The 13,426-nt window shown below is 43.4% G+C and overlaps 5 non-coding genes across 5 annotated transcripts; all 5 read left to right on the forward strand.

The window, feature by feature from the left end:
* Positions 1 to 2,076: 2,076 nt before the first annotated feature.
* trnav-aac (transfer RNA valine (anticodon AAC)) lies at positions 2,077 to 2,149 on the forward strand. Its single transcript has one exon. It is a non-coding gene; the product is annotated as a tRNA-Val (tRNA).
* A 2,674-nt stretch (positions 2,150 to 4,823) lies between these two features.
* trnav-aac (transfer RNA valine (anticodon AAC)) lies at positions 4,824 to 4,896 on the forward strand. Its single transcript has one exon. It is a non-coding gene; the product is annotated as a tRNA-Val (tRNA).
* Positions 4,897 to 7,571: 2,675 nt separating this feature from the next.
* On the forward strand, positions 7,572 to 7,644 carry trnav-aac (transfer RNA valine (anticodon AAC)). The gene has a single exon. It is a non-coding gene; the product is annotated as a tRNA-Val (tRNA).
* A 2,674-nt stretch (positions 7,645 to 10,318) lies between these two features.
* trnav-aac (transfer RNA valine (anticodon AAC)) lies at positions 10,319 to 10,391 on the forward strand. The gene has a single exon. It is a non-coding gene; the product is annotated as a tRNA-Val (tRNA).
* A 1,537-nt stretch (positions 10,392 to 11,928) lies between these two features.
* trnav-cac (transfer RNA valine (anticodon CAC)) lies at positions 11,929 to 12,001 on the forward strand. The gene has a single exon. It is a non-coding gene; the product is annotated as a tRNA-Val (tRNA).
* Positions 12,002 to 13,426: the final 1,425 nt, after the last annotated feature.

Consider the following 13,426-nt stretch of genomic DNA (forward strand, 5'->3'; position numbering starts at 1 on the left):
ATGAAAGTAATCCTAACCGATAATTATATAATCATCGAGGTTTACAGCATGGAATGAGTCATTTACGCCCATCGTATCTGCACCGGCCAACAAATGCCCAGTTTTAGGTGTGTACCCCTGCACCTTAATGCATTTCATGTGCACATCTAAGAACTGGTTAAATGTGGTGAGGGTTTCTGCCTGCACCACACTTTCAGGCAGTGAGTTTGAGACCTCCACAAACATCTGCATGCAGAATTTTCACTTCAAATCCCCTTTAAACCTTACACTAATTACTTTTAAATTATGCAGCCTGGTTGTTGACCACTCCACTATGTGAAATAGACCCTTTTAATCAACAATATCTAGGCCTCTCCTATTTTTATACACCTCAATGCGGTCGCCCATCAGCCTCCTCTGTTCCAAGGAAAATAAACCCATCCTATCCAATCTGTCCTCATAGCAAAGTTGCTCCACTCCCGGCAACATCTACGTAAATCTCCTCTGTACCCTCTCCAGCGTATTCACGTTCTTCCTTCAATGCGGTGACCAGAACTGCACGCAGTACTCCAGCTGTGGCCTAACCAGAATTTTATACAGTTCTAGCACAACCCACTTGCTGTTCTGTTCCTTGCTTCTGCCAATAAATGCAACCATTCCATATGACTTCTTAATCAACTTTTCCAACTGGTCAGCTACCTTCAGGGATCTGTGGACAAGCAATCCCAGTTACCTTTGTTCCTCTACACTTCTCAATGTCATACCAGTTGATGTGTATTCCCTTTCCTTGTTAGCCCTCCACAAATGCGCGATCTCTCACATCTCTGGTTTAAATATCAATTTGCCACTGCTCTACCCCCTTATCAGTTGATTGATATCTTCCTGGAGTCTCCAGCTTTCTTCTTCATTATCAACCACACTGCCTATTTTAATAACACCTGAAAACTTCGAAATCATAACACTTATATTCAAGTTGAGATCATTGATAAATACCATAAAAAGCAATGGATCTGGCACTGAAAACTGTGGAACCCCACTGGAAACATGCTTCCAGTCACAAAAACACCCATCAAACATTACCCTTTGCTTCCTGCCTGTGAGCCAAATTTGGATCCAATTTGCCACTTCTCCCTGAATCACATGGGCTTTTACTTAGAAAATGCATAATCATTAAATGTTATCCTGCCTTCATGGGAAAACATCATTAATTGACTGATGATCTTCATTTGCACAACTAAAGAAATGTTAACTGAAGGAGAGTCCTTAATTGAATAACTTATCTGTGCTCTGTACTTTAGCTCTGAATCCATAAACCATTTTGGACACTGTGCTTTAGAAGTCTGCTTCAAAATGTTCATTGCTGGTAACATGTATATGAGACGTTGGTCACAGTGAGATAGACTGTAGTGCAAGGGACTGGTTATTGTGAAACAGCAAAGAAAATATACATTCTGGAAGAATACCATCGAAAAGAAGTGTGGCCCTAACAGCCAAAAAGAAGATGAAGTGCTGAGCCCTTTTCAGCAAAAAATTCTTTTTCAAACATTTCTCTGACCGAATCTTCACAAAAGAAAAATGATGCTTTTAAAGTCATTAAACCCGAATTTTCATGCACCGGAATCTTCTGAATCAGATGCCTCTCGTTGTGCCGACTGAATCCATGTCCCTTTCAATATTCTGCTGACATGCACACTATTAAATGTGCCACTAACTTATAGAATCAATGAATAAGGGAATGGATGCAGCCCGTCGAGCCCATGCCAACTCTCAACAAGTCTCACTCCCCTGTCATTTACCCACAGCTGTGCAATTTTTTTCATTCGGATACTTATCCAACTCCGTTTTGAAAGATAAGATTGAGTCTGACTCCACCGCCCTTTAGAGAAGTGTATTCCAGATTCTAACCACTTGCTGAGGAATGGCCACTCCTGTTCCTATGTATAAAGGCAGAGAAACACGGGATCAATTCCTGCCACACTCACAACCTTGCTAAATATAGCACCGTTATTCTATTCTCGTGACACAAGCTCCAGAAGTGTAGTCCAGCTGTTGAGGTTAAAGCTCTGGTTATGTTCCCAACAATGTTACTGCCACAGCGTTTCCGTAGTGTAGTGGTTATCACGTTCGCCTAACACGCGAAAGGTCCCCGGTTCGAAACCGGGCGGAAACATTTTGCAAACGTGTTCAATTAATGATAAGATAAAATTAAATCATTCACATTAGTGGTTCAATGTTAACAGAGTGCAGTGTCTCACGATGCTGTTCCATTTGCTGATTTCTCTCTACAGTTCTGTTCACACTCAAATTCTACACAGTGTCTCTCACTCCCTCCCGTTTCCAGCCCTGACGCTGGAGAAACCATATCTCAAAGCTGCACATTCCGTACATTCAGGTCAGCTGTGAGAGATTATGAAAGCATCCTGCCACGCCACCACGCTTCACAACAGAAAATTAAAGCCACAAACAAACCCATCGACTAATCGCTCTTCCCCAGCTCCAGCGTGAGTGAGGGCGGGAAAAGCCCTACCTTCCGCTCCCACACTCTCCAATCAGCCGCTGCCGGCGGAAAGCGGAGAATGCAGCATCAAACAGCGGTTTACCGCTCTTCACTGGGCTGCAAAATGCCAGCGTTCGAGAGAACGCTCCCCGTACACCGAACAGCAGCCTCATAAGATGCTTCATCTCAGCTTCCTGAGTTCGAGACCCAGCTTGCACGAACACTTCTTCACTGGAAACACCATTAATTATCTGATTGCCACGTTTTGCATCATGAAAGTAATCCTAACCGATAATTATATAATCATAGAGGTTTACAGCATGGAAGGAGTCATTTAAGCCTATCGTATCTGCACCAGCCAACAAATGCCCAGTTTTAGGTGTGTACCCCTGCACCTTATTGCATTTCATGTGCACATCTCAGAACTGGTTAAATGTGGTGAGGGTTTCTGCCTGCACCACACTTTCAGGCAGTGAGTTTGAGACCCCCACAAACATCTGCATGCAGAATGTTCACTTCAAATCCCCTTTAACCCTTACACTAATTACTTTTAAATTATGCAGCCTGGTTGTTGACCACTCCACTATGTGAAATAGACCCTTTTAATCAACAATATCTAGGCCCCTCCTATTTTTATACACCTCAATGCGGTCGCCCATCAGCCTCCTCTGTTCCAAGGAAAACAAACCCATCCTATCCAATCTGTCCTCATAGCAAAGTTGCTCCACTCCCGGCAACATCTACGTAAATCTCCTCTGTATCCTCTCCAGCGTATTCACGTTCTTCCATCAATGCGGTGACCAGAACTGCACGCAGTACTCCAGCTGTGGCCTAACCAGAATTTTATACAGTTCTAGCATAACCCACTTGCTTTTCTGTTCCTTGCTTCTGCCAATAAATGCAACCATTCCATATGAATTCTTCATCAACTTTTCCAACTGGCCAGCTACCTTCAGGGATCTGTGGACAAGCAATCCCAGTTACCTTTGTTTCTCTACACTTATCAATGTCATACCAGTTGATGTGTATTCCCTTTCCTTGTTAGCCCTCCACAAATGCGCGATCTCTCACATCTCTGGATTAAATTCAATTTGCCACTGCTCTACCCCCTTATCAGTTGATTGATATCTTCCTGGAGTCTCCAGCTTTCTTCTTCATTATCAACCACACTGCCTATTTTTATAACACCTGAAAACTTCGTAATCATAATACTTATATTCAAGTTTAGATCATTGATAAATACCATAAAAAGCAATGGATCTGGCACTGAAAACTGTGGAACCACACTGGAAACATCCTTCCAGTCACAAAAACACCCATCAAACATTACCCTTTGCTTCCTGCCTCTGAGCCAAATTTGGATCCAATTTGCCACTTCGCCCTGAATCACATGGGCTTTTACTTAGAAAATGCATAATCATTAAATGTTATACTGCCTTCATGGGAAAACATCATTAATTGACTGATGATCTTCATTTGCACAACTAAAGAAATGTTAACTGAAGGAGAATCCTTAATTGAATATATTATCTGTGCTCTGCACTTTACCTCTGAATCCATAAACCATTTTGGACACTGTGCTTTAGAAGTCTGCTTCAAAATGTTCATTGCTGGTAACATGTATACGAGACGTTGGAAACAGTGAGATAGACTGCAGTGCAAGGGACTGGTTATTGTGAAACAGCAAAGAAAATATACATTCTGGAAGAATACCATCGAAAAGAAGTGTGGCCCTAACAGCCAAAAAGAAGATGAAGTGCTGAGCCCTTTTCAGCAAAAAATTATTTTTCAAACATTTCTCTGACCGAATCTTCACAAAAGAAAAATGATGCTTTTAAAGTCATTAAACCCGAATTTTCATGCACCGGAATCTTCTGAATCAGATGCCTCTCGTTGTGCCGACTGAATCCATGTCCCTTTCAATATTCTGCTGACATGCACACTATTAAATGTGCCACTAACTTATAGAATCAAAGCATAAGGGAATGGATGCAGCCCGTCGAGCCCATGCCAACTCTCAACAAGTCTCACTCCCCTGTCTTTTACCCACAGCTGTGCAATTTTTTTCATTCGGATACTTATCCAACTCCGTTTTGAAAGATAAGATTGAGTCTGACTCCACCGCCCTTTAGAGAAGTGTATTCCAGATTCTAACCACTTGCTGAGGAATGGCCACTCCTGTTCCTATGTATAAAGGCAGAGAAACACGGGATCAATTCCTGCCACACTCACAACCTTGCTAAATATAGCACCGTCATTCTATTCTCGTGACACAAGCTCCAGAAGTGTCGTCCAGCTGTTGAGGTTAAAGCTCTGGTTATGTTCCCAACAATCTTAATGCCACAGCGTTTCCGTAGTGTAGTGGTTATCACGTTCGCCTAACACGCGAAAAGTCCCCGGTTCGAAACCGGGCGGAAACATTATGCAAACGTGTTCAATTAATGAGAAGATAAAATTAAATCATTCATATTAGTTGTTCAATGTTAACAGAGTGCAGTGTCTCACGATGCTGTTCCATTTGCTGATTTCTCTCTACAGTTCTGTTCACACTCAAATTCTACACAGTGTCTCTCACTCCCTCCCGTTTCCAGTCCTGACGCTGGAGAAACCATATCTCAAAGCTGCACATTCCGTGCATTCAGGTCAGCTGTGAGAGATTATTAAAGGATCCTGCCACGCCACCACGCTTCACAACAGAAAATTAAAGCCACAAACAAACCCATCGACTAATCGCTCTTCCTCAGCTCCAGAGTGAGTGAGGGCGGGACAAGCCCTAACTTCCGCTCCCACACTCTCCAATCAGCCGCTGCCGGCGGAAAGCGGAGAATGCAGCATCAAACAGCGGTTTACCGCCCTTCACTGGGCTGCAAAATGCCACCGTTCCAGACAACGCTCCCCGTGCTCCGAACAGCAGCCTCATAAGATGCTTCATCTCAGCTTCCTGAGTTCGAGCCCCAGCTTGCACGAACACTTCTTCACTGGAAACAGCATTAATTATCTGATTGCCACGTTTTGCATCATGAAAGTAATCCTAACCGATAATTATATAATCATCGAGGTTTACAGCATGGAATGAGTCATTTACGCCCATCGTATCTGCACCGGCCAACAAATGCCCAGTTTTAGGTGTGTACCCCTGCACCTTAATGCATTTCATGTGCACATCTAAGAACTGGTTAAATGTGGTGAGGGTTTCTGCCTGCACCACACTTTCAGGCAGTGTGTTTGAGACCTCCACAAACATCTGCATGCAGAATGTTCACTTCAAATCCCCTTTAAACCTTACACTAATTACTTTTAAATTATGCAGCCTGGTTGTTGACCACTCCACTATGTGAAATAGACCCTTTTAATCAACAATATCTAGGCCTCTCCTATTTTTATACACCTCAATGCGGTCGCCCATCAGCCTCCTCTGTTCCAAGGAAAATAAACCCATCCTATCCAATCTGTCCTCATAGCAAAGTTGCTCCACTCCCGGCAACATCTACGTAAATCTCCTCTGTACCCTCTCCAGCGTATTCACGTTCTTCCTTCAATGCGGTGACCAGAACTGCACGCAGTACTCCAGCTGTGGCCTAACCAGAATTTTATACAGTTCTAGCACAACCCACTTGCTGTTCTGTTCCTTGCTTCTGCCAATAAATGCAACCATTCCATATGACTTCTTAATCAACTTTTCCAACTGGTCAGCTACCTTCAGGGATCTGTGGACAAGCAATCCCAGTTACCTTTGTTCCTCTACACTTCTCAATGTCATACCAGTTGATGTGTATTCCCTTTCCTTGTTAGCCCTCCACAAATGCGCGATCTCTCACATCTCTGGTTTAAATATCAATTTGCCACTGCTCTACCCCCTTATCAGTTGATTGATATCTTCCTGGAGTCTCCAGCTTTCTTCTTCATTATCAACCACACTGCCTATTTTAATAACACCTGAAAACTTCGAAATCATAACACTTATATTCAAGTTGAGATCATTGATAAATACCATAAAAAGCAATGGATCTGGCACTGAAAACTGTGGAACCCCACTGGAAACATGCTTCCAGTCACAAAAACACCCATCAAACATTACCCTTTGCTTCCTGCCTGTGAGCCAAATTTGGATCCAATTTGCCACTTCTCCCTGAATCACATGGGCTTTTACTTAGAAAATGCATAATCATTAAATGTTATCCTGCCTTCATGGGAAAACATCATTAATTGACTGATGATCTTCATTTGCACAACTAAAGAAATGTTAACTGAAGGAGAGTCCTTAATTGAATAACTTATCTGTGCTCTGTACTTTAGCTCTGAATCCATAAACCATTTTGGACACTGTGCTTTAGAAGTCTGCTTCAAAATGTTCATTGCTGGTAACATGTATATGAGACGTTGGTCACAGTGAGATAGACTGTAGTGCAAGGGACTGGTTATTGTGAAACAGCAAAGAAAATATACATTCTGGAAGAATACCATCGAAAAGAAGTGTGGCCCTAACAGCCAAAAAGAAGATGAAGTGCTGAGCCCTTTTCAGCAAAAAATTCTTTTTCAAACATTTCTCTGACCGAATCTTCACAAAAGAAAAATGATGCTTTTAAAGTCATTAAACCCGAATTTTCATGCACCGGAATCTTCTGAATCAGATGCCTCTCGTTGTGCCGACTGAATCCATGTCCCTTTCAATATTCTGCTGACATGCACACTATTAAATGTGCCACTAACTTATAGAATCAATGAATAAGGGAATGGATGCAGCCCGTCGAGCCCATGCCAACTCTCAACAAGTCTCACTCCCCTGTCATTTACCCACAGCTGTGCAATTTTTTTCATTCGGATACTTATCCAACTCCGTTTTGAAAGATAAGATTGAGTCTGACTCCACCGCCCTTTAGAGAAGTGTATTCCAGATTCTAACCACTTGCTGAGGAATGGCCACTCCTGTTCCTATGTATAAAGGCAGAGAAACACGGGATCAATTCCTGCCACACTCACAACCTTGCTAAATATAGCACCGTTATTCTATTCTCGTGACACAAGCTCCAGAAGTGTAGTCCAGCTGTTGAGGTTAAAGCTCTGGTTATGTTCCCAACAATGTTACTGCCACAGCGTTTCCGTAGTGTAGTGGTTATCACGTTCGCCTAACCCGCGAAAGGTCCCCGGTTCGAAACCGGGCGGAAACATTTTGCAAACGTGTTCAATTAATGATAAGATAAAATTAAATCATTCACATTAGTGGTTCAATGTTAACAGAGTGCAGTGTCTCACGATGCTGTTCCATTTGCTGATTTCTCTCTACAGTTCTGTTCACACTCAAATTCTACACAGTGTCTCTCACTCCCTCCCGTTTCCAGCCCTGACGCTGGAGAAACCATATCTCAAAGCTGCACATTCCGTACATTCAGGTCAGCTGTGAGAGATTATGAAAGCATCCTGCCACGCCACCACGCTTCACAACAGAAAATTAAAGCCACAAACAAACCCATCGACTAATCGCTCTTCCCCAGCTCCAGCGTGAGTGAGGGCGGGAAAAGCCCTAACTTCCGCTCCCACACTCTCCAATCAGCCGCTGCCGGCGGAAAGCGGAGAATGCAGCATCAAACAGCGGTTTACCGCTCTTCACTGGGCTGCAAAATGCCAGCGTTCGAGAGAACGCTCCCCGTACACCGAACAGCAGCCTCATAAGATGCTTCATCTCAGCTTCCTGAGTTCGAGACCCAGCTTGCACGAACACTTCTTCACTGGAAACACCATTAATTATCTGATTGCCACGTTTTGCATCATGAAAGTAATCCTAACCGATAATTATATAATCATAGAGGTTTACAGCATGGAAGGAGTCATTTAAGCCTATCGTATCTGCACCAGCCAACAAATGCCCAGTTTTAGGTGTGTACCCCTGCACCTTATTGCATTTCATGTGCACATCTCAGAACTGGTTAAATGTGGTGAGGGTTTCTGCCTGCACCACACTTTCAGGCAGTGAGTTTGAGACCCCCACAAACATCTGCATGCAGAATGTTCACTTCAAATCCCCTTTAACCCTTACACTAATTACTTTTAAATTATGCAGCCTGGTTGTTGACCACTCCACTATGTGAAATAGACCCTTTTAATCAACAATATCTAGGCCCCTCCTATTTTTATACACCTCAATGCGGTCGCCCATCAGCCTCCTCTGTTCCAAGGAAAACAAACCCATCCTATCCAATCTGTCCTCATAGCAAAGTTGCTCCACTCCCGGCAACATCTACGTAAATCTCCTCTGTACCCTCTCCAGCGTATTCACGTTCTTCCATCAATGCGGTGACCAGAACTGCACGCAGTACTCCAGCTGTGGCCTAACCAGAATTTTATACAGTTCTAGCATAACCCACTTGCTTTTCTGTTCCTTTCTTCTGCCAATAAATGCAACCATTCCATATGAATTCTTCATCAACTTTTCCAACTGGCCAGCTACCTTCAGGGATCTGTGGACAAGCAATCCCAGTTACCTTTGTTTCTCTACACTTATCAATGTCATACCAGTTGATGTGTATTCCCTTTCCTTGTTAGCCCTCCACAAATGCGCGATCTCTCACATCTCTGGATTAAATTCAATTTGCCACTGCTCTACCCCCTTATCAGTTGATTGATATCTTCCTGGAGTCTCCAGCTTTCTTCTTCATTATCAACCACACTGCCTATTTTTATAACACCTGAAAACTTCGTAATCATAATACTTATATTCAAGTTTAGATCATTGATAAATACCATAAAAAGCAATGGATCTGGCACTGAAAACTGTGGAACCACACTGGAAACATCCTTCCAGTCACAAAAACACCCATCAAACATTACCCTTTGCTTCCTGCCTCTGAGCCAAATTTGGATCCAATTTGCCACTTCGCCCTGAATCACATGGGCTTTTACTTAGAAAATGCATAATCATTAAATGTTATACTGCCTTCATGGGAAAACATCATTAATTGACTGATGATCTTCATTTGCACAACTAAAGAAATGTTAACTGAAGGAGAATCCTTAATTGAATAACTTATCTGTGCTCTGCACTTTACCTCTGAATCCATAAACCATTTTGGACACTGTGCTTTAGAAGTCTGCTTCAAAATGTTCATTGCTGGTAACATGTACATGAGACGTTGGAAACAGTGAGATAGACTGCAGTGCAAGGGACTGGTTATTGTGAAACAGCAAAGAAAATATACATTCTGGAAGAATACCATCGAAAAGAAGTGTGGCCCTAACAGCCAAAAAGAAGATGAAGTGCTGAGCCCTTTTCAGCAAAAAATTCTTTTTCAAACATTTCTCTGACCGAATCTTCACAAAAGAAAAATGATGCTTTTAAAGTCATTAAACCCGAACTTTCGTGCACCCGAATCTTCTGAATCAGATGCCTCTCGTTGTGCCGACTGAATCCATGTCCCTTTCAATATTCTGCTGACATGCACACTATTAAATGTGCCACTAACTTATAGAATCAAAGAATAAGGGAATGGATGCAGCCCGTCGAGCCCATGCCAACTCTCAACAAATCTCACGCCCCTGTCATTTACACACAGCTGTGCATTTTGTTTCATTCGGATACTTATCCAACTCCGTTTTGAAAGATAAGATTGAGTCTGACTCCACCGCCCTTCAGAGAAGTGTATTCCAGATTCTAACCACTTGCTGAGGAATGGCCACTCCTGTTCCTATGTATAAAGGCAGAGAAACACGGGATCAATTCCTGCCACACTCACAACCTTGCTAAATGTAGCACCGTTGTTCGATTCTCGTGACACAAGCTCCAGAAGTGTAGTCCAGCTGTTGAGGTTAAAGCTCTGGTTATGTTCCCAACAATATTAATGCAACAGCGTTTCCGTAGTGTAGTGGTTATCATGTTCGCCTAACACGCGAAAGGTCCCCGGTTCGAAACCGGGCGGAAACATTATGCAAACGTGTTCAATTAATGATTAGATAAAATTAAATCATTCATATTCGTGGTTCAATATTAACAGAGTGCAGTGTCTCACGATGCTGTTCCATTTGCTGATTTCTCTCTACAGTTCTGTTCACACTCAAATTCTACACAGTGTCTCTCACTCCCTCCCGTTTCCAGCCCTGACGCTGGAGAAACCATATCTCAAAGCTGCACATTCCGTGCATTCAGGTCAGCTGTGAGAGATTATTAAAGGATGCTGCCACGCCACCACGCTTCACAGCAGAAAATTAAAGCCACAAACAAACCCATCGACTAATCGCTCTTCCCCAGCTCCAGAGTGAGTGAGGGCGGGACAAGCCCTAACTTCCGCTCCCACACTCTCCAATCAGCCGCTGCCGGCGGAAAGCGGAGAATGCAGCATCAAACAGCGGTTTACCGCCCTTCACTGGGCTGCAAAATGCCACCGTTCGAGACAACGCTCCCCGTGCTCCGAACAGCAGCCTCATAAGATGCTTCATCTCAGCTTCCTGAGTTCGAGCCCCAGCTTGCATGAACACTTCTTCACTGGAAACACCATTAATTATCTGATTGCCACGTTTTGCATTATGAAAGTAATCCTAACCGATAATTATATAATCATAGAGGTTTACAGCATGGAAGGAGTCATTTAAGCCCATCGTATCTGCACCGGCCAACAAATGCCAAGTTTTAGGTGAGCAGCCCTGCACCTTATTGCATTTCATGTGCACGTCTAAGAACTTGTTAAATGTGGTGAGGGTTTCTGCCTGCTTCAAAATGTTCATTGCTGGTAACATGTACATGGGAAGTTGGAAACAGTGAAATAGACTGTAGTGCAAGGGACTGATTATTGTGAAACAGCAAAGAAAATATACATTCTGGAAGAATACCATCCAAAAGAAGTGTGACCCGAACAGCCAAAAAGAAGATGAAGTGCTGAGTCCTTTTCAGCAAAAAATTCTTTTCCCAAACATTTCTCTGACCGAATCTTCACAAAACAAAAATGATGCTTTTAAAGTCATTAAACCCGAATTTTCGTGCAACCGAATCTTCTGAATCAGATGCCTCTCGTTGTGCCTACTGAATCCATGTCCCTTTCAATATTCTGCTGACATGCACACTATTAAATGTGCCACTAACGTATACAATCAAAGAATAACGGAATGGTTGCAGCCCGTCGAGCCCATGCCAACTCTCAACAAGTCTCACTCCCCTGTCATTTACCCACAGCTGTGCAATTTTTTGCATTCGGATACTTATCCAACTCCGTTTTAAAAGATAAGATTGAGTCTGACTCCAGCGCCCTTTAGAGCAGTGTATTCCAGATTCTAACCACTTGCTGAGGAATGGCCACTCCTGTTCCTATGTATAAAGGCAGAGAAACACGTGATCAATTCCTGCCACACTCACAACCTTGCTAAATATCGCACCGTTATTCTATTGTCGTGACACAAACTCCAGAAGTGTAGTCCAGCTGTTGAGGTTAAAGCTCTGGTTATGTTCCCAACAATGTTACTGCCGCAGCGTTTCCGTAGTGTAGTGGTTATCACGTTCGCCTCACGCGCGAAAGGTCCCCGGTTCGAAACCGGGTGGAAACATTATGCAAAAGTGTTCAATTAATGATTCGATAAAATTAAATCATTCATATTGGTGGTTCAATATTAACAGAGTGCAGTGTCTCACGATGCTGTTCCATTTGATGATTTCTCTCCACAGTTCTGTTCACACTCAAATTCTACACAGTGTCTCTCACTCCCTCCCGTTTCCAGCCCTGACGCTGGAGAAACCATATCTCAAAGCTGCACATTCCGTGCATTCAGGTCAGCTGTGAGAGATTATTAAAGGATCCTGCCACGCCACCACGCTTCACACCAGAAAATTAAAGCCACAAACAAACCCATCGACTAATCGCTCTTCCCCAGCTCCAGAGTGAGTGAGGGCGGGACAAGCCCTAACTTCCGCTCCCACACTCTCCAATCAGCCGCTGCCGGCGGAAAGCGGAGAATGCAGCATCAAACAGCGGTTTACCGCCCTTCACTGGGCTGCAAAATGCCACCGTTTGAGACAACGCTACCCGGACACCGAACAGCAGCCTCATAAGATGCTTCATCTCAGCTACCTGAGTTCGAGCCCCAGCTTGCACGAACACTTCTTCACTGGAAACACCATTAATTATCTGATTGCCACGTTTTGCATTATGAAAGTAATCCTAACCGATAATTATATAATCATAGAGGTTTACAGCATGGAAGGAGTCATTTACGCCCATCGTATCTGCACCGGCCAACACATGCCCAGTTTTAGGTGTGTACCCCTGCACCTTATTGCATTTCATGTGCACATCGAAGAACTTGTTAAATGTGGTGAGGGTTTCTGCCTGCACCACACTTTCAGGCAGTGAGTTTGAGACCCCCACAAACATCTGCATGCAGAATGTTCACTTCAAATCCCCTTTAACCCTGACACTAATTACTTTTAAATTATGCAGCCTGGTTGTTGACCACTCCACTATGTGAAATAGACCCTTTTAATCAACAATATCTAGGCCCCTCCTATTTTATACACCTCAATGCTGTCGCCCATCAGCCTCCTCTGTTCCAAGGAAAACAAACCCATCCTATCCAATCTGTCCTCATAGCATAGTTGCTCCACTCCCGGCAACATCTACGTAAATCTCCTCTGTACCCTCTCCAGCGTATTCACGTTCTTCCATCAATGCGGTGAACAGAACTGCACGCAGTACTCCAGCTGTGGCCGAACCAGAATTTTATACAGTTCTAGCATAACCCACTTGCTGTTCTGTTCCTTGCTTCTGCCAATAAATGCAACCATTCCATATGACTTCTTAACCAACTTTTCCAACTCGCCAGCTACCTTCAGGGATCTGTGGACAAGCAATCCCAGTTGCCTTTGTTCCTCTACACTTCTCAATGTCATACCAGTTGATGTGTATTCTCTTTCCTTGTTAGCCCTCCACAAATGCGCGATCTCTCACATCTCTGGATTAAATTCCATTTGCCACT

The sequence above is a fragment of the Pristiophorus japonicus genome, chromosome 3, assembly GCF_044704955.1.
Source record: "Pristiophorus japonicus isolate sPriJap1 chromosome 3, sPriJap1.hap1, whole genome shotgun sequence".
NCBI classification, from domain to species: Eukaryota; Metazoa; Chordata; class Chondrichthyes; family Pristiophoridae; genus Pristiophorus; species Pristiophorus japonicus.